This window comes from Vanacampus margaritifer, chromosome 3 (assembly GCF_051991255.1).
Source record: "Vanacampus margaritifer isolate UIUO_Vmar chromosome 3, RoL_Vmar_1.0, whole genome shotgun sequence".
In the NCBI taxonomy this organism is placed as follows: Eukaryota; Metazoa; Chordata; class Actinopteri; order Syngnathiformes; family Syngnathidae; genus Vanacampus; species Vanacampus margaritifer.
Genome location: NC_135434.1, coordinates 11,347,468 through 11,369,711, shown reverse-complemented (window position 1 = coordinate 11,369,711; position 22,244 = coordinate 11,347,468). Strand labels below are relative to the sequence as shown.

The 22,244-nt window shown below is 38.7% G+C and overlaps 1 long non-coding RNA gene across 3 annotated transcripts in view; it reads left to right on the top strand.

Annotated features, from left to right (window-relative positions):
• The window catches only part of LOC144049169 (uncharacterized), an 88,120-nt gene that overhangs the window by 36,484 nt on the left and 29,392 nt on the right, over positions 1 to 22,244 (top strand). The window contains exon 5 of one of the 3 annotated variants that reach the window (XR_013293503.1): positions 18,732 to 18,750. The exons of the other annotated variants lie outside the window; for them this stretch is intronic. This is a non-coding gene — a long non-coding RNA (uncharacterized LOC144049169). Of the gene's footprint in view, positions 1 to 18,731; positions 18,751 to 22,244 lie in introns of those variants that run through there. 3 annotated transcript variants of the gene reach the window in all.

Sequence of the window (22,244 nt, the reverse complement as noted above, 5' to 3'; positions counted from 1 at the left end):
TGAATGCAATTCTACTGTCTATAGAAAGAAGAGGGGTTGATAGAGCGAAAATCAAATAAATTCATTGGTGAAAAGGAGGGATGAGAGGAGAGCAATAGCCAGTTGGTCCTTCATCCATCATCTGTTTGGTTTGGATGCCAGGTTGTTACTGGGAACATCGACTGATTCATATTCAGCACCGGGTGGAGGGTATGCAAGAATTTACATTCTCCCCTTTGCTTGACTTTGCAAACACAACCTCAAAGCTGCTTTATATACAGTAAATGTGCAATCGTTTGTTTTTATCTGGCCAACAACAAAATAGAAGTAATATTTCAAAAATATATTTCATATTAGGTTCAAGGAGAAATGTGCACCTTTTGCCAAAAGAATTCATTCATGACAATATTTTAGACATTTTGATATTCTTGTTTTTAATCTGTTTTTTCCGGCTGTTTAGTCAAATCTGTTTTATCGTGCTATAAAAATCTGTGCAAAACAATCATTTGATGTACTGTGAACCCCAACTGCAGTTTGATAATCATTAATTCAGCTATTCATGACATTATGAAGTTACAGAGACTTCACAGCATGCATTTGTTTTTGTACTGCTAAGTGGCTATTAAAAAAAAAAGTTCAAGCTAGCACACAAAGCGGGTCCCGTTATTGCTTGACATTTCTTCTTTTTGTGTGTTGCAAAGGTGACATATACTGTACACACACTTCCGTTGCAGTTTTTTTTTAAAAATCATCCATCTATTATTGATTTATATTGCTTTGGAATCGTTTCTAGTATATTAACGGTTGATGCACGATTTTCATTTGTTCTGTGACCAAGCTCGTAACTCAATTTACTTGTACATTAAATCAATTCTCCCATTAAAATGAACTGAAATGCCATTAATCTGTACTAGCCCTCCCCCCACCAAAAAAACAAAACACCGCCATTTTTTCTTATATGTTTTTAATAAAGACAAATGGTACTGTATTGTGTAAAAACTCGAGCAATTATTAAAATGTTTTTTTAATTAATTGCACAATATTATGTATTTAATCGTGATTAATCACTTTTGTTCGACTTCTAGCTTTGCTATTTTCTCCGAAGCTTGAAATTGAAATTTACTTAACTAAAATCTTGGAATTAATGTAAAATCATAAAATATGAAGTAAGTATATTTTATTTTCTCCTTGAATAAAATGATTCTGTCAAATGCAACAGTTGAAGAAAACAAACAAATCTAGCAGAACTTTACAGGCATCTTTCTTATATTATTTTGATAAAAACTATTCTCAAAACATCTGGTTTACAGATTTAATTATGCAATTGGTGCTACACTCCAGCAGCGTTGACTTGTTAATTTGAGTAACGAATTTTACTTTGAAAAGATACGGCAAAGACGTACTACGTGTAAAGTATTTTAGTTTGGCTATAAATTCACTTAAGATTTCTCCAACAAGAGTAAAGCAAGTAAAATTGAAAGTTAAACTACCTTTTGTTCGTGTTTTCTCCATGTTCAACCAGTGACTAAAATAAGCAAATAAAACTGAATCAAGTGAGTACATTTTTAAAATGCTTTAATTTAGATTAATCTCCAAATTTTACGCATTAACTTTTGACAGTCCTATGAAATCAACTGTTCGAAAAATATACGCAAATTACTGTATTCAGGTGTCGAATATATGTCTTTAAGGGGTGTGGTCTTGCGAGTGACATTAGGAGCTGGTGTCGGGTTGACTGAGACAGCAGCTCCTTGATCACCTTGTTTTTGTATATTTGACTGATTGCCCCATTTAAAGAAAACAGCTGAAAGTGCACCGGTAAGTGTGGCTCTCCTTGCCTACATGTGAGGGCATCATACATATATATATATATATTTTATTTTTTTTTATTTTATTTTTTTTTATATATATTTTTTTTTATTTTTTATTTTTATTTTATATATTTATATATATATATATATTTATTTATATATATATATATATTTATTTATATGTATATATATATATTTATATATATATATATATATTTATTTATATATATATATATATTTATTTATATATATATATATATTTATTTATATATATATATATATATATATATTTATTTATTTATATATATATATATATATATATATTTATTTATTTATATATATATATATATATATTTATATATATATATATATATATATATATATATATATATCTATATATATATCTATACATACATATATATATATATATATATATATATATATATATATATATATCTATATATATATCTATACATATATATATGATGCTCTCACATTTAGGCAAGGAGAGCCACACTTATATATATATATATATATATATATATATATATATATATATATATATATATATATATATATATATATATATATATATATATATATATATATATATATATATATATATATATTACATTTTTGTAATTGCAATGCATTTCATGGCATACAGAAGCGACGGGTGAAGTGTGGCTAAGTCGTGACTTTTTAGGCTGGTGGAGTGTATGCCGTACACGATGATATAGAGTATGTGGTGATGTCAGCCTTGAATTTGCACGGTAACCTGCTTTGAAAGTGAGGCGTCAGCAGGGACGGCGCTTAGATTGACCGACGGGGTCAGCGTGGCTGTCACACGTGCGAACGCCATTTGTGACCAGCGCTCAGCAGAAATGTCACACGGCCTCACGGAAAATGGCACAGCACTCACTTTTTTTTTCTTCCATCATGTACTGTACTCGGTTTCTATTCCTTCTTTCGCACACACAATCTGACGTGAGCAGAGGCACATTTCTTTTTATGTTGTTATGCTTTGGGGTAAAATACTGGACTCGGCAACATTGGCGTCAACAGGCTTGCCCTGTTGTTGTAACTCCTAACATGCTGTATATTGTGTGTGACACTTGTGTGCTCACAGCGGCTCAAAATGTGTCACGTATTTCGCTACTATGTAAACACACCTTTCCTGGGGATTTGATGCCACCTCTGCCAACTTGTTCTGTAATCATTTTGAGTGGCTGACCTTCTGCGCTCCGAATGGAATGCGAAAAAAAAACAACCTCCAAACAAACACCAAGTAAAATAAACAGCGTGTGCAGAAAATATGCTACGTTCACAACATAACTCCTGCAAGTAATTACCACTAAAAGCATGTTTTTTGTTGTATGATGAGTCAATAACGAGCAATTATGCCGAGAAAATAGCGTTGGGCTTTGATGAGCGTGGTGAGAAGAATCTTGCTGCAAGGAGCATAAAAACATATTTAATGGTCAGTTTACCTGCCCCCCCAAAAAACTAATGTCTCCCTCCACTTCAGTGTGTCTTGCACATAATTTGGGTGTTATTGGCTGTGGCTATGACAGGTACATCTCTGTGATTGCTGCCCGCGGCAAAATGCAGCAGCAGCAGATTGAACTTGCTTTTATTGTGCCGCATAATTTAAATGTTTAATTTGAGGAACTGACCAACAAAGTGCCTGTGTAACAAAAGTCGTACATCATTGTTCACAGGGCTTGTTTGTCACCCAGAGAACAACTCATGTCTACTCTGCAAGGTGCTGGGGAAACTGATAATAGAGAAGAGTGCATATTTTTTTAATGTTGTAAGTGTCACACATGAATTTGTGAGAGTTTATTGTAAGGATATCAAATCAAAGCAAACCCCATGGAAACATTTTGCGCAACGGTTCGATGTGATTTTTTGTAGATACTAAGAATTCAAAAAACTGTTGCTGACCGCAAAGGTTAAACCACCGTTTTGCTGACGACTGACGGAAACATACATCGTTGTCTCGCGTGTTTGTTTGCGGGGATTGCTTAGAGCGGACTGTGCTGTACTGCGAATGATTGTGACGTAGTAAGTAGAAGATGAAGAAGATCTGTCAGTCCTAAAATAGCGTCAATAAACTGTCATTTAGCCAAAACGGAAGCACAGTTAAATAATCCGTAATGGACTGACGGCCTGACGATTACAGTTTGGTTTGGCTTGAAATAATGACGGCGTGACGATAACGGATGGGTAGCTCGGCCACTGACGACAAGACGCTTATATGTGTGGTCAACACTTTGTTCGGCCATGGACATGGATTAAGACGCAAATCAAAACAATTCAGTTAGTAAATGACCGCATGCTCGCGGTGTTACTCTGACAGACATCACTCCGTTACTTCACACTCCCAACCTAGCGTACGTATTTTATAGGGATAGACGATTATTGGCCGGGCCTATTATCGGTGCCGATATTTGGCATTTTGACAAATATTGGCATCAGCTTTTTTTTTTACGGTTCTGAAGGCCGATAAAGCTGATATCTCACTGAGCAGTGAATGCTTGCAAACGTAGCAAAATTTAGGGTTTCCATAAGGACAGTTTTCACTTGTCGCAAAGACATTTTGAACAAATTCACACAATTTTTTTACTGTCTGCGAAGGTTTTGAAACCTTTTACGAACCCTGACGAAAACCCCAAATTAGCTACTTTCGCATGCATTTGTTGCTCAGTGAGATACAGGGAACATTTCATTTATGAATGTATTTAAAATTTCCACTTTATAAATAAATGATGCTGACATTGGGAATTCCCTACATGTTTTATTAGTAAAATAAAATAAACAAATTATGGTGAAATTTTGGAAAACTTTATTTACAGTCGAAAAATTTAGGGAACTATTTATTTGCTTAGTTTTTTAATTTAGCTAAACACATGCTGATGACCCTGGAAGCTCCGTGCAATTTTTGTTAGAATTTTTAAACAAAGCTGTCAATTCTTTATATCTTTAAAATTAAAAGAAAAAATATGGTTTTACAATTTTGACGCAAAAAAAAAATCTTTATTACTGCAAATAAATATCAGCTTGAAATATCGGTTATCGGTCTGCTTGACTACTAATAATCGGTATTGGTATCGGCCTTTAAAAAAAACATTGGTCTATCACACTAGTATTCCATGTATCTCATAGGAAATTCAGGTTAGAATGAATGAGTTGATTTACAGAGGTTTGTAGATACTTAAGACATTGGAGGCACACTATTTGGTGCATAGAACAAACTGGAATGGCGGCAATGCTGAGGGAGCGAGAGTTCTTCTAAATGCATACAGCTGGCCTGTCTCGGTTTTCAATTCCAGCTCGAGGTAAATACGCCGGCCAAGCAGATGGAGATCCGACTGACTAAATTGGACTTGGCTGTCCAAATATTACGACCTTACACAGGCTTTTAGGGGTCATTGGAACTTGTGCTTAATGTTATTATAGGCAGCTTTGCACCTCATACACCATCCTCAATATAAAACTTGCAAACAGACATCGCTCACTGAGTACACTCCGGCGTACACACTGTACTTAGTGTCCCATAAGCTATCCAGCATATTGTTTTTTACAGCGCTGATACATAGGCTACTGTATAACCCTCTTGAGCCGTAGTAAAATTCGATTCAGCCGAGCTCCAGTTTCATATTTCTGATGCCCTGTGGAGGCCAAGGTCAAAAATGCTGGCTATCGTAGAACTCTATCAGGACCACAAAATTGCAACTCGCCCAAGTCAGGTTACAGTGTTGAATACAATCTACTAAACATAGAAATAATATCCCCTGCTTGTTTGCCTATTAGGATTTAATCTTAGCAAATCGTGCCGAGTTAGGGCAACCTGACATGGGCAGACAGATTGTTTCACATATTCATCAGAGCAAGGGCTAATAGAAAGGGTTTGAAAACAGGGCAGACAGAAAAATAGGAGATTGGGTTCTGTCTTCCTGTTATCATTGAGTCAGTTGAAAAGTCATGTACAGCGTCACCAGTCAACCAGTCAAGCAATCAGTGTAGCTTACTGAAATCGGTCAAAAAGTGAAAACCTTTCCATCAAGAAAAGGCTAATTTGGGTTATTCTTTTCATGAATATGTGTTGTCCAGTTTTGATAAAACACATCATCCACCGCCGTAATTTCTACACTGGGACGCCATTAACTCATTCACTCCCAGCCATTTTCACTGAAGCAACCCACTTTGCTCCCGGCTGTTTTACTGTATTTTGACTGATTTGCAAGGCCCACAGAATATTGTCTTCTGTTGCTATAAAAACATGGAACGTACCAAAAGAAAGATTAGAGTCTTCTTCTTCTTTCATCAGGAAAAAAAGTATATTTGTATCTGTTTCCGTTTTGCAGTAATTAGCATTAGAATATATCAAAGTTTCATCATTATTCACAAATCTGTTTAAAACAGTGGGGAAAAGAGCTTGTTGCAACATGGCCTGGTTGATCTCTTATACTCTATACTTTTTTTTATAATAACTCCCATTGCTTTAAGCGACCTCTTCAGGTCAGAGGCTCCATCAAAGCCTGTATGCGCTAGCATAAAAAAAAACATAACATTTTTTTTAAACCATGGCAATATTTAAAATAGAACGTTTTTATGTTTTGGGGAGCAAATGAGTTAACGGCAATATCTATATGAACAATTAGATTGTCTTGGACAAGGTTCCAATCCACCAGTTGCTATTCATACAACAGAATTATAGCTTTGTGTTCAACTAAACAGGCCCAAATGTTCACACTAATTAGTGAATAAACGGAATCGTTTCAGTGTATATACTTTGAGGGACGTTTGTGTGCCGTAGCTCATTAGGAAGCATTCATTTGAAGAAGATAACTTGACAGTTGAGCTGCAGCTATGTAGACCTGTCTGGCTCAACACTGGCGTAGATTCAGGTTTCATTTTAAATAGAATAATACAAAAAAAAGTAAAAAAAAAAAATATTAATTGATTAGTAATTGACATGAGCTGTAGTCTGCACTTGTATCTGTTATCCAAGCAATGCAAACAAAAAAATATTTCACATGATGCATGCATTATGTTTGCAAATATCAGAAAAGGGAGCAAAAGTGATATCAGTTGATTGTTAGCATCCACCGGGCTTGGCATTTAACCTTCCTGCTGCAGCGAAGGAGATGCCACTAGCTGTCAAACTGTTCCTGTGGCACATTTCTTAGTGTGAGGAGAATAAAATTGCGTCAATGTGCAGCAAGGTGAGGCTTCAAAAGAGCGTACACGCTGAGGCGGCTTTCCACGGACCGATAAAAGCAGACTGGTTCAATAAAAGAAGATACCGGTGATAGAGCACCCTTTGGAACAGATGTTGATAAAGAGCCAGTGATATTTTCTCTTCAATAACGCCTGAAGCAAACACACCATAATCACAGACTTATTACTCCAAGATATGATATACGGTACCTTTATCATCTTATGAGAAGTGTAGGCGCTGCTGTCTAAGCTTTCTACGCCTTTTTTTGTTCTACAAGCTTTCGATGAATGGCAGGAAGGGCGCGTGGAGCATCAAATGTTGTTTTTCTCTCCGTGTTGCTCCACCCCCCCCTCCCCATCGCTGAGTTTCTGCTACTTGTTCCTTCTGCTTTCAGAGACATGTAGCTATTACTGAGGTATAATTTAAAGGAGGGAAAATCAATAGCGGGACATTAGGACCTTATTTGGGGTCATACAAGGCCATGCTATCTGTAATGTGTTGAGAAATTAGACACACTGCTTGCTGGTTCATGGGATGCCATTCTCACACACCTGTGTGTGTGTGCGTGTGTGTTAAGCTGGCCTTCACGTTCTCTTCTCTTGCTTCATGTTTTGATTCGTTTGATATGTTTTGACCTGACCCAACACAGGACATTAAACCATGCAACCATCCGCACAGATGTTTTCTTATTATTTAATTGAATGCTAACTGAGTGCAGACTTTTGGCCTGCTTTCATTAAAACTAATTGCCACATATAAAACAATATTATTTGGTACTACTGTTGAGTTCTAAGCAACATCTTGGTTTGAACACAGTGCTACTATTCGACCACCAGTTTGTTCGGAACAATTCCCTTTTGGAAAAACAACTGAAATTAGATTAATTTATTCTCTTTCAGAGTCAAACTGTTTTAAAAAAAAAAAAAAAGCCTTTCAACTGTGCATGCAGAGTTTTCAATTATATTTTGACTTTATTTATAGTTATACAAGTGGAAAAGTCAGTTAAGAGATCTAATATAAATGGCCTAATTACTTATTTAAAAAAAAAACACTTAAAAACTCTCTTAACTTTAATGACGCCGGAAGAGTATATACGGTAGTTTTTGTTTCCGTTTCTGTCAGTGCATTACTGCCACCAATGGTGACCAGATTTTCAAAGTTAATAACCTCGACACTACAATTTCACAAAAAAATGAAATAGAGTATACCTGTACAATAAATTCTCACTAGGAACTATTTATAACAAATTGAATTGCTAGTCAGTCTGGTGGCCGGTGATTGTGTTATTACTTTAGCTAAAGCTAAATGCTATCTTAAGCTTAGCTAAACAAGACAATGCACTCACCATTATCCAAACTTTGTTGCTCGATCCCAGCAGCTATCGGAAGCTGACTGTGAAGATCGGAAATGTGCGCCAGCTTTGGGTCTGACCGGCGACCGAATCATCAGGCTTGCGGGACCATTTACCACGGTTCTTTGACACGGAAGAAGGAAGCAGTTTAAGTTCTGATATGATGAAACTATGCTTCCCAGCGATAAGATATACAGCAGATGAGCATGAGAATGCAAAGGTGAATGTGAAAGTAAATAGGAAGGAATTTAAAAGTTAAATTCCTTTTTAACCCTGGAGAACCCAATAACCCTTTTCTTCTTTGGAAAATTATGAATTATACATTAAATGACTGCTATAAGTTCACTGAACACCAAAATGTATGTTTTTTCAATTTTAACCCTTTTTTTTTTTAACTAGCTCAGAGTTGCTAATTTATCAAAATATATATATAAAACATACTCCTATGCATTCTGCAACATGATATGAAATAGATTAACAAAAAAAAAAACAATTTTACCATCTGATGGTTTGCTGAGAAGATGGTTTTGTTTGGATTGATTTCCAGCTCAACAAAAGAACATGTTGCCAGCCATCTTGTCACCACCACTCTGGCTCATGTAAGTGCAATATTCATCCACTAGATGGCCCCATGCAGGGGTCAGAAGTGGCACTCTGGACTTTTGAAGTTAAATTTGTAAAAAAAAAAAAAAAAAAAAATAGGCCTTTGAGTATGCCCCCTGGACGCCTCCCTGGGGAGGTGTTCCGGGCATGTCCTACCGGCGGGAGGCCCCGGGGACGACCCAGGACACGCTGGAGAGACTACGTCTCTCGGCTGGCCTGGGAACGCCTTGGGATCCCGTCGGAGGAGCTGGCTGAAGTGGCTGGGGAGAGGGAAGTCTGGGCTTCCCTGCTAAAGCTGCTGCCCCCGCGACCCGACCCCGGATAAGCGGAAGAAGACGGACGGACGGAGGTCTTTGAGTAGCAGAATTTATAGGGGCCAAATTTGACCCCGTGGGTTCTCCAGGGTTTTAATTGGTTTATCGTATGAATGACAACGATACACACGGCCCAAACAATTGACTTGCTGACTTAACTAAAAACCAAAAATCGGGATGCCGGGACGGGACCTGTGTAAAAGTTGGACAAAACAATGGTGAAATCCACTCTGACACATGGCTCAAATTGGGATGTCTGGTCACCCTAACTAATGCTAGTGTTTCAGTATTAAATTGAAATAAGTAAATGTACTTGTTCTGATGTAAAATACCTAAAATAGATCTTTGAAGACAAATAATCTTTGCAAAGAATTTCAACATGGAAACATGCATCTCGAAGGTCTGGCCAAGCGGGGGTTTCAAACACGGATTTTTCTACCCTCTTACGTGAAAATAATTCGGACCAATAAGCATACTCCAGGTAGACGCACACAATTAGTCAGATGGAAAACAGTGTGATAGGATTCAAGAGGGCTCTCAGGGGGGAAATGCATACAGTGAGGTTCATCCCTCTACCTTCTGCTATTGTTCTTGATCAGACGAACTGGAATTGCTTTTGAATAATCAAAGTAGTCTCAAGTGTTGCGATTTTTTGAAGGTGCTAAATGCATTTGAAATCAGTTGTACAATATGAAATGTTCCATTACAGGGATTTTATGAATCGTGCCGGTTCAACCACCAAAATGTTGCGCAACCCCAAATTCAAATTTTGAGCTTTCGCTATGTGATTATTTTTAAGAGTTGGTCAGTGCACGTCTGCAGGCCTCAGGCACAAAATGGCACTACTTTGCACCAGGCAGCCCCATTCCTCAAATGCTAAATGAGCCTTTAATTGCAAATAAAGTCACAAGTTAAGTGAGGGTTCCTCCGCTGTGGCTACTGAGAATAGCTCAACCTCTGATGCAATTCCTAATTTTCCGTGTGCAACTGGACTTGGCTCACAATCAGCCCAATCACCATATTCGTTCTTGTTTTTTGCAGTTTAGTTTCGGCGATTCTCTGCAAAGCATGATCTGTTTGGCGATGACTCTAAGGTCAAAACTATAGGCTGTCACTGGTTCACTGCTCCCTAAATCACTGGACCATCAGTCATTCCATTTTTGACCCATAAATAATTTTGCATGAAATGACATTCTTCAAATCATTTGCAGATGCTTTCTCTAATGGAAGAATGGGATTGCCCATTGTCTTCATGCGCCAATCAACTTGCCTTGTAAGGGGGTAATTTATTGCCGCAAAATCAAACGTGGACCCCCCCTCTCCCTCACACACCATCTAAAAAGAAAAAAAAAATACAAAGTCTGTCTTTAGACATGGAACATCGGTTGTGCTTTCCATTCTGTCAAGGGCATTTCGGAAGGATGCAATCACACAGGCAGGAAATTCAGTTTGAAATGAGTAATAACCTGCAGAGCGCTATAAATCATGGCCCCCTAAACTCCACACTCCTCCTGCATTCAAGCACACACACACACAGAGCAACATGTTCTCAAGGGAATTTAAAGTTAAGCACTATTACGTTGCAACTGGTACATTTTTACAACAACATGACCGCATAGCTCCAAAAATTCGGGATTGCTGTGGCAACAAACTCGCACACAAACCCGAGCAACATGCTGTGACGAAAACGCGAAACAGTATTTTATTTCAACAACATAACACTTTGCCATTTTATTTGAGGGATCAGGCTTTCTATTGTATCCTACTGGGATGAATTATATTTGTTGTTTGTCACGACAGCAGAACATACAATTTTATTCGACCTTGTTTACGGTTTACGAGTTTACATCATTACTACATCTTACTTCTTGACATTTTTTTATATAAAAAGTATTGAAGGTTCATTGTGTAATTAATTACAGTTCCCAACCAAGCAGAGCAGCTACACTGCCCAGTGAAATTACAGTTAGTTTTTATTGGGTCGTTGACAAGCTGGCACACTTTTTGGCAGAAGGCTTTTTGATTCATGTTTGCGGTAATAAAAGGCTCTTGCGGTCTTAATCGTTAATGCATACCGTATGTGTCAATCAATGTTATAGCAGTTCATCATATAAAGAACAGTATTTGGGAAAGCTTTTAAAATTGAAGTCTTGAGCAGAAAATGTTTGTGGAATCAATTCAGGTGTCCATTAGGATACATTGTGTTCATGCATTTAAAAAATAATTCAATTCAATTCAATTCAAAAAATGTATTTCATTATATAAATAAAAGGGGACAGAAAGAAGTAAAATTCATGGTATCTGCCCCTGATCAACAAAAAATAAATGACAGCAAGCAGTCAAGACACTTTCAATGTAACAATTAAACAAAAATAATTCAACAGCAAGACCTTGTGCTAAATATATTTTTCAAGTAATTGTGCTTTTATACATTAAAAAAAAAAATACAAATAGATTGAGATGATTTAGTTTTATAATCCAGATTGTTCCACAAACTGACACCTTTTGTTGAAATGTTCTTTTTGTTTTGGTCTGTACTTAGGTTTGGAAAAAAATATATCTCTTCCTCTTAATTTGTACTCACTTACCCTTTAAAAAAAGAAGAAGAAAGAAATTGATTTCCATGTTAATTGGTAAAAATGTCATCATGGGCTTTATACATTATTTTAAGGCGGTTAAACTCCATTCATTCATTAAATTTGAACGTTTTTAGTTGTATAAATACTGGATTAGTGTTATTTCTGTATCCACATCCAAAAACAACACAAATAAAAGTAATTCATAAAAGACAAATTGACTCCTCCCCAAAATGTTTATATTTGACAATAATAATAGTTTGAACCATAACTTTAACAACAAACTATGATCCCAAAACTGTTTAATATCACTTCAAGCTCAGTTTAGAACATAAAAAAAAATGCGCGGGTGTGACGGCCATTGGGAATTTCTGGAGTTTCCCGAACGGCCGGCCCATTTCAGGGCCCGTTAACAAATATTAAATGTTGGAGACCACCACGTTGACGAATAGGAGTTGCCACATGTCGGGCCACCCACCCACATCAGGCTCACATGCGTAAACAAAACACACCGTCCCTTAGTCGTTGGAGGTATAATGAACATAAATCAAAAATGAGGCTCCTACAAGTGAATAGTGAACAGCAAATATTCTGCCAGGAATCCTGCAAGTCATTGCGACCGTGCATGCAGATGGGTGAGCATGAACACCTCAGTGGACACACATTCTACATGTTGCTTTGTTTCATTATCATCAGAGAGAAGTCATTAACATGTAGCGACTTTTGTAATTGACTCAGTTTTCCCGTTAACGCTTCAGACTGGAGAGCGAGAGTCAATTTCAGAGAAACTGCTAAAAGACTGATCACTGATCAGAGTCAATAACGTGCACCAGCACTTAGTGGAAGTGCTTATTGAACAGCTTGTTGGGGGAAAAAAAGTTGGCAGAAAAAAAGCACTTTCATTTACAAAATAAGGAAACATCTTCTGCAACTGCACCCCCTTCCCTTAGCAATCGCACCTCTTGCTGTATGCGCAAGGCCACCATACAGTGACTGCCTGTGGTTGGGATTTCTGCAATTACTCTTTATGGTAGTGGTGACTATAATTGCTTTTCCTCCCTCATATGATGATGATGATCATCACTCCCCTGTCATTCACAGCGGCCATGAATATTAAACGCCACCTCTCTATGTGGGCCTAATTGGGAATAAAGCATCTCTGTAGCCATGAGTGAGGAAACAATGAAAGCGAGAGTGAGAGGCATGGAAGTGATTTTGTTGCGGTTTCCATGCAGTGTTTACGATTTTTCACACACAGACGCAATGCTAGTCCATTTAGGTGGTGCAATAAAATATCTGGATGATTCATTGTAAGGTTGGGAGGTAAGGTGGGCCTCGACAGAACTCTCCTTGTTTGGATGAAATGTGAAGTCATTAATAGAATGTTCTTGATGTCACTTAACATTTTTGTTTAGTGAGCTTATTTCTTTGAATCATAAATACTGTTTTTTTTCCTCCCATGAGGGTTTGACCAATAGCTGTAATATTTCTTCAGGAGTTCTTTCTTTTTGTCTTTCGTGCGTAAGCATGGGAGTGCCAACGTGGAGTAAACATTTTTGACTGGCAAGTACAGACGCTCCCCTACTTACGAACATTCGAGTTACGAACAACGGTACCTACGAACATGTCTGCGCGCATGCGCGCATGTCAAAAAATGTTCGGAAAGAGATGCTGTAAGTTAGATTTTGTATTGCGCACCTTTTTCCGAGTACTGTAGTGCTTCTTTCCACCGCTAATACCGACGCTTGGCGCTGTGAGAGCTCACCCAGCATTGGAGGCTCAGCAACGTGTCGAGGAGGAGGAAGAAGAAGAAACGCCTGTCGCTCATAGATAAAGCCATCGCACTCTTCGAGCAGCAAGACCCAAATATTGAACGTTGCACAAAGGTTGCAAATCAATTGAATGATGCCATACAGTGCTACCGCATCATTTATGATGAAAAAAGAAGAAAACTGTGCAATCGTTGTTAGATCGCTTCTTTCGGCCAGTTTCTAGTAAATCCTCCAAGGAAGATACTCATCAACCCTCATCTTCTTCTCCTCGACCCTCAACTTCTTCCTACATTGAAGTTACGGAGGAGGAAGTAACTTTTGAAGCCCATTCCAGCGACGACGAAGAACCTCTCATGATATAAAATCCTCCTCTTCCTCCTCCTCCTCTCCTTAAGCATCGAGTACATCTTCCAAAAGTAAGTTCAACTTCATTTTATTTATCTTATTACGTACATGTACATACTGTGTGTGTCTCTCGCTCTCTCTCTCTAACATACGTAGTACAGTATTGTACGTATTCTCTTTAAACATCAATTATAATACAAAATATAGCACTGAAGCAACTTGCGAACAAATTCACCTTACGAACGATCGCTCGGAACGTAACTCGTTCGTAAGTTGGGGAGCGTCTGTATGTTTAAACCAATTTACATACATATTTGCAAAGACGTTTAAACCAGAGGTGGGCGTGTCAATACATTTTGAATGTCCATCATTTGGCAATCGTCAAGAGTCAGGACAACCTTCCGTCATTGTCAATTCGTCAATATTTCAAGCCGAACCTTCAAACCGTCATTCGTTGATTGCTCAGCAAAATGATGGCATCCGTCAATGTTTCTGTCAATCCGTCACCAAAATGGGACGTCTGTTATTGACGGATTGGCAAACCTATTGATGGATTGACAATTACATTGACAGATGAACTTCCGTCAATATTGACTACGGTCGATGCGGTCAAACCTTAACCTGAACAAAAATATTACAATACGAGACAAAACGATTCGGCATGAGTTGTTAGAGATGGTCCTGGAAATGATTTCTTTAGATGAGGAAAGAGGAGAGGCGAATGAAAAGGGGGAAAAGGGCAATTCTCAAACTAGGCTTCTAAGGGGAGCACAGTGTGAGTCATGGATAAAAAAACTCGCTGCTTAGCCACATAATATCCCACCCATTGAGTTAGTCAAGTTACTAGTAAAATTTCCAGTAAAATTTTGTTTTGCACGTACATGGCATTTAACTGTATACGATATATATATATGATACGTTACTATCATGGTACATATCTGTGTTGAAATGTATCTGCCCCTATTTCCACTGTTTACTGTTTCGAGCAAAAAACCCACAACAACAAACAGCAACCAAAAACTTCCTGAGTGGACTGAAATGAAGACTAATCCTAATTGCTCATGTGACATCACTGTCGATCCCCCGAGCTTACTATTCCTCGTTAACGTTTCCAATCCATTTGACACGGGTAATGCATCACACTAAACATCCATTTGTGTCAGGGTTGATCTAAAGCTGTAAGAATGCTTTGAGAAATTGTTGGCACTAAATTGGCAAACGCATTCAAAACCATTACTGTGGTCCTTAAATCTCTGCCTTAGCCATAATGCAGGCAACTTTTGATGTGTGACCCCCCAAGACACCCTTGTACACCATTTGCAATTAGATCTCCTGCTGGGGGCTTAATATGAAGTCCTAATTGAAACGGTGTGTTGTGCGTGGTTCCATATCCGGCGTTGGGTATGCTTTATTGTGGGAGGCTGTTCCTGGGAGATCTTTTCTTCCAGCAACAAAAGAATAGTTGATCAATTATACAGCTACATGCGAGATCACACACGCCTGGAAAAAGGCCTCCATCACAAGGATGTGATCACAACATGCGTTTTAAATTGTAATCTAGAATTATGTGCACTGCTTAGCATTAGAAGTTATAACAAGATACACTAACACTGGACAGCGAATGCCTTTATATCAGCCAGAAAACGTATTTTTATAAGGATTTAAACAAGGCATGACTACAAATAAAGGGTTTTACTACAGAAACACAACCTAGACATTGCATTAATTAGTTTTGCCTGAGGGCATACGGAGAAGGAAGAATCTGAAGATCGCAGCTATTTGTGTGTATTTACGATCCGCGAGTCACTGGACTTAATATGGCAGAAACATTACCCGTTTTTTCCTTCTGAGCCGGCACCTTATTTCACTTTTAATACTCATTTTTTGGAGTTGAATGAGTTGCTGTTTATTTCTTTTGAAAGCACTGAACAATTTTTCTCCCGAACTAGGAATTAGAACTTTTTACAGTTTTTTGTCAAGTGACATATTGTATTTAAAAATGTGCTGACGTTGTGCGAAGTGCTAAAGTGACACTTTCACATCACTATCATCCATCCTGAGGACCGTTTCAGTGCCGAGATTAGTGAAGTGATGCCACGGAATGGTCTATCAAAGGGGTGGGCAAACTTTTTGACTTGCGGGCCACAATGGGTTTGAAATTTTGACAGATGGGCCGGACCAGGAGCATTTGGACTTCATAGCACAGTAAAAACACACAGATAAATGTACAACCCAATTTACTTATAGTGTGCACTTAGGACTGCGTTTTTCAAATGTGCAAAATCCACATATTTAAAACAGCTTTTCCAATAGCTTCATTTTTATTGTTTTAGCTCAACTTTTGCTGTGTTTTTATGGTTTGTAAAGTGACCTTGGGTGTTCTGAAAGGTGCTGTTTTTAAATGAAATGTATTATTATTATTATTATGATTATTATAAAATAGCCCTAATCCAGTAGTACGTTTGCCTCTATGAATATGCAAGATGCAGCATTTACACACTATTTGGCAAAGTGGGAGGAGAAATGTAAATAGATTATAATAGCACATACACTGTGATCTGTCAAACCTGGTGACTGCATCTATTATTAATAGATTTCAATTCAAGGCGTAAAGTTAAAGAATTTTTTTCCATTGGCCCACCCATTTTTAACCCGGGCCCACAGTACGTGTGACACATGCATGATAGCCGCTGCTGCCTGTCACGCGCTGAGGACAAAGCGCGTACATCCAATCCGTCTCTGACCACTTTTCCATCTCCGTGGGGGACGCATAGCACACGGTGTTTGTGCAGCAGCTCAAAAAGAAGCCAAAAGCCAAAGAGGAAACGCTCATAGAAGTGCTCGACGCACGCCCCGGGGATGTATTCACCAATATCAACAGTCTCCTGCATGCGCGCTCCTCACCTCACCCATGACAACATGTAGAAAGACTATCTCCAGCTGTCAAAAGGATCAAAACACGCAACAGTGCCACAATGTTGACTGATAGACTGAACTCTTTGTCCCTGCTTTCTTTCAAAAAAGAATTGACCGATTCTCTGGACTATCAGGACATTATTGCTGTGTTCAACACAAAACCGTGCCGTCTCCTGCTGTAAATGTCCAAATCCAAATCCAATAAGATAAGATAAGATCCACTGATTGTCACACCCATCTAAGTGGGGCGAAATTTGTTCTCCGCATTTGACCCATCCCCTGAGGGAGCGGTGAGCCGCAACAGCGCCGTGCTCGGGAATCATGTGGTGATCTAACCTCCCAATTCCAACCCTTAATGCTGAGTGTCAAGCAGAGTGGCAATCGGTCCCATTTTTATAGTCTTTGGTATGACCCGGCCGGGAATTAAACCCACGACCTCCCAGTCTCAGGGCGGACACTCTAACCACTCGGCCACTGAGCTGAAAAAAAAAAAATTATATATATATATATATATATATATATATATATATATATATATATATATATATATATATATATATATATATTGAATTTTTTTCTAGCCTTATTGGATAAGTTCGGCGGGCCAGATTGAAACGCATAACGGGCCGTATTTGGCCCGCGGGCCGGGGTTTGCCGATGTCTGGTCTATCACTATGGCGGTTTATGTGATTTCCGTACCGTGCCAGAAACCATTCTTGGCTGTGTGGTTTTTCCGTCTTCAATTCCGCTTATCCGGGGTCGGGTTGCGGGGGCAGCAGCTTTAGCAGGGAAGCCCAGACTTCCCTCTCCCCAGCCACTTCACCCAGCTCCTTCGACGGGATCCCAAGGCGTTCCCAGGCCAGCCGAGAGACGTAGTCTCTCCAGCGTGTCCTGGGTCGTCCCCGGGGCCTCCCGCCGGTAGGACATGCCCGGAACACCTCCCCAGGGAGATGTCCAAGAGGCATCCGAACCAGATGCCCGAGTCACCTGTGGCTCTGTGGTGCCATGCTCAATGTACGGTAGATGGGTTCAAATCAGAGTCGATGGTGCTACTCCTCAGAATTTAATGACAACAGTGCCAGAAGTTGGATGAATGTATTGGGCGGGACGTGGAGAGTGTGTGACCAGGCGAGCTGTCACCGCTATTGTCTGTATGGCTCTTCGGGGTTGAAGGCCTGAAACCCAATACATGTAGGCTCTAGGTTTGTAAGTACTGCTTCTCAGACTTCCATGACAAATGGTGTCCAAAGTGGGACGGTCATCTCTAATGTGCCCATTTAGAAGCACCCTTGGGACAAGTAACCTCTGCGCGATAACCCCTGGGATGTTTGAGCCGTTCGGGTAACTGAAATTCAATACACCTGGACTCTTCTCCGGGTTGTGCGTACCTCTTCTCTGTTCCGTGACAAATGGCGTCAGAAGTAGGTGATCAGGTTGAAGGCCATCTGTGGCTTGCCCAGTTTGGGAGGACCTTTTGGGAAAGCACTTGGATGATTGGACCATAATAGACATTGGGTCAATTTCAGTTTGAGATGAATACTCTGAATTTTGTAAGTAAGTAGAAAAGAGGACAATCATGTTTATAACATTCTTTTCCCCAAACATCTGATTCTATAAAGTATGAATGAAAAAGAAAAACAGTTCTTAATATGTCCAAAAAGAACTGATATGCTACCTAGTTATGTATCTCTATATGCAGACCAGCAGTCCAATCATGCACGAGCCAGTAGAAGCATTAACTGCCAGACTTCAGCTCCAACCAAATGCCTGTAATGAACATTACGTGATAAGAAAAAACCCTGCAAACATTACATTCCTATTTATTCCCTGTCTCTAGCCTCATACATCACCTAACCATGACCTGTCAGACCTTGGAGACTGACTTTTCCCTGGATGGAAAAACTTGTGGAGGAAGTGAGCAACTACGGTGGCTTGGCAGTAACGTGCCGATTTCAGTCTGGTCACGTTCTCACCCGTAACTGCTCGAAAAGGCCCTAATGTCTCTTCCAGATGCAGAGCCTGACCATTGGATAAGGGTCAGAGGGGAGAGGGGGTGGGAGAGGAGGTCGTCATTGATCATTTTTAGACTTGAAGTGACTGCCAGTGTCAGGGAGAGCATCTCATTACATGTGATGCAAAACCACTGCCTAACCTGCTTGACTGCCATGACAGAAAAAAAAGGCACAAAAACAAAGAAAATATACTGTAAATAAGATGCCCGAAAATGGACCGGCCATTCTCGATGGCCAGTCCGCCCCAGCTGATGACTGTAATTGCTTTTGAAAAAAGCCCTTTGCTATCGTCACTTTTTGCAATGCTGCTTTCTCTTGCCCCTGGGAAAGCAAAGTTCATGCCTTATTTTTTTTTAGCATAATATAAAAAGTGCCCTTTTACCACTGATCATTTTAATACATCCTTGACATCCATCACCACAAATCTCAAATTCCATCCCATACCTCGATGTCAGTCAGGTCTGTGGAAGTGTTCCCCGGCCAGCAGCTTATAAAAACATAGCATACCTCATGTCAAACCCAAATTATTCTTTTTGACTCAATTAAGTGAGGTCGTATTAAATGAATCGGAAAAGTTTTCCTTTCTGAGCGGGATACTGGAAAAGCATTTGACCTTCTATAGCAGCGACTTGTACGCCATATTTGTTCAGACTTTTCTTATCTTCAGGCCAAGATGGAAAATAATAAAAAAAAAAAATAGAAGCATTTTTGAGGTGCACAGTAATCTTACGGCCCGTCCCCTCTGATACTTATCAGAGGGTGGAAGCATGTTTCCAGTTAATTCAGCCCAGGAAGAAGGTGGGTGGACATGAAGGGTAGGGAGGTTGTGGTGGCGGTGTTGGGTTCAGAGTTCCCGCCTAGACATGTAGAGAAGTAACAAGATCAAATGAATAGTGCAAGGGAATAACAATCATGGTCATTTTGCTGTGAAAATATAGGAAGGGGATAGGCATCTCTTCACAGCTTGAGAGATGTTATCCTTCCTTTTTCCTTTCCACAATTCCTAACTGACTGCCGAGATGTGTCAATTCAGAAATTTCATAGCTTTACTGTTGCGTGAAAGTAGCAAGGCAAGATATGAATCAAGACATTTCAACCGTAAGACTGCAACAAATGCCACGTGAAACATACATAGAAAATCGAATCTCATAATTAGGAGGTTGTTAAATTTAAGCTAAGGGGAAAAGCTTGGAGAATCCAAGGTCAACTGGTAACGGTTTTGCTTTCTATTGAACAGCAGAGAGGAAGACACACTGAAGGAAAGTCTGTTCAGCGCACAGATGCCTTCTGCCTCTTGGGGGAGACACAAGCGTAACTTCATCACATACTCTCTCCTCCTGCTGTATGCAAGCGGCAACTATTTTTGTTAAACACATTTTATTTAAAGAATTACACTAAAACCCTCTGAGGTAACAACGAGGCACTGAACTAGACATATTAAGGCAGACAGAATATAGATAGATCAGCAAAAATATTGTGTCCAAATATAAAGGCTGTATCAATCAGACTTAACATCGGAATTAAAGCTTAATTTTATTTGCGGTTGCAACACAATGACCCCATAACCCAAAACAGTTATTTTCCTTATTAAGTGGGACAGGATATTAAAAACATCTTTCAAGAAAAATAATGCATGTACACTTATTTATTACTTATTTATTTATACACATTTACATTAGTTAGTTTTGGATTTGTGTTATATTGGAGCTTAATATCAATTAATAGAAAAAGGGGGGAAAAATAAAAATTTTAGGTACTTTGTGTTCTTTAGTATGGAAGCGTATTGTATTCACTTGGGAAAAAAAATCATGTTTTTCTGACAAATTTTTTTGGGTTGCTTTGTTTTTTTGAGTATTTTTTTTTTCTGTTTTTCTGAATATTTTTTTCAGTTTTACTGATTTTTTTTCTGTCAAAAAAACAAAGGAAAATAATTTTAAAAAAAAAACTGAAAATAAATATTTAAAAAAACAGAAAACAAAATTATTAAAAAAAAAAAAAAACAGGGGAAAAAATATTAAAAAAAACAATGCTCCCTCCAAAAAATTGTCAGAAAAACAGGACTTTTTTTTTTGTTCAAGTGAATGCAATATGCTTCCGTAGTTCCTTAATCTCTGAGGGAAAACCCCTTAAAAATATTTTTTTCAGAAAAACAGAAAGAAAAAAAATAAAAAAAACAGAAAAATAATTATTTTATAAAACAGGGAAAAATTACTCCAAAAAACAGAAAAAAAAATATTCAGAAAAACAGAGGAAAATATTTTTTTAAAAAACTGAAAAAAAATGTATTTAAAAAAACTGAAAAAATATCTATTAAAAAAAACAGGGAAAAAATATTCAAAAAAACAACGCTCCTCCCCAAAAATTTGTCAGAAAAACAGGACTTTTTTTTTCGTTCAAGTGAATACAATACGCTTCCGTACTTTAGTGACTGGAAATTATTATTATTTTGTTTTACTATTGGGGCTTTTAAAAAACAACAACAACAAAAATTTAGCCACATAGGAAAAAAAGTATTGCAAAGAGCAGCAAACTGTCTTGCACAAAAACAAGATCATCTAAGCTAGGCACCCCATTCCTTATAGGCAACCAATAAGTGCTTGAAAAAATGACTTAAGCGGTCCACATCAGCTTGATACGAATTGTGCTTCCCTGCACATTTCCTGCGCCGTCTCAGATAGATTGTGATGTCAGAAGAAGGCGCGATGCCTAACTCAATCGGGCGTCTGTGGGAGAGGTCAGTGCCACGGGCTGCCATCATGCCACCTCAAATGACAATAGATGACACTAATAGCAAACGCAACCGTAAAGACTGATCAGATTAGGGGCCCAATGAAGCTGTGACATATTACTGCTGGCTAAACACCAACTTGCTGATTGCGGGGAGTTTTACTGCTGTTTTATAGCTCGATCTGGGTTAGGATTCCGCGAGACCTATCTTGCCTCCGGCACACTTTTGTCTTTCTTTCTTCCTTTTGCGAAAGAGAACTGTTTTTCCTCTTGTGCCTTTGTTGTTTTCGATGTTTGCAAGCCGGCGTGTTCTCAAAAATGCCCATGTGCATTTGATAAAGAGCTCTCCGGTCTTTCTCAATTTGTCGGCAGCCGCTAAGGAGCTCCAACTCGGGCCCTCAGCTGCCTCCCATTTTATTGTGCAGGTTGTAATCAAAGCCAGGTCTGAAACGGTCACGCGCGTCTCTCACGACCTTTTAATATGGTTCCCATTGAGCATCGCTGCGAGTGAGTCAAATGTTACACCCACAGGGATGGTTTTTTTTATGTATGTAAAAGTTTTTAGTTGAAAACAAGTCAGACAACCTGTGATTGCTGCGTTCTTCAGCCTT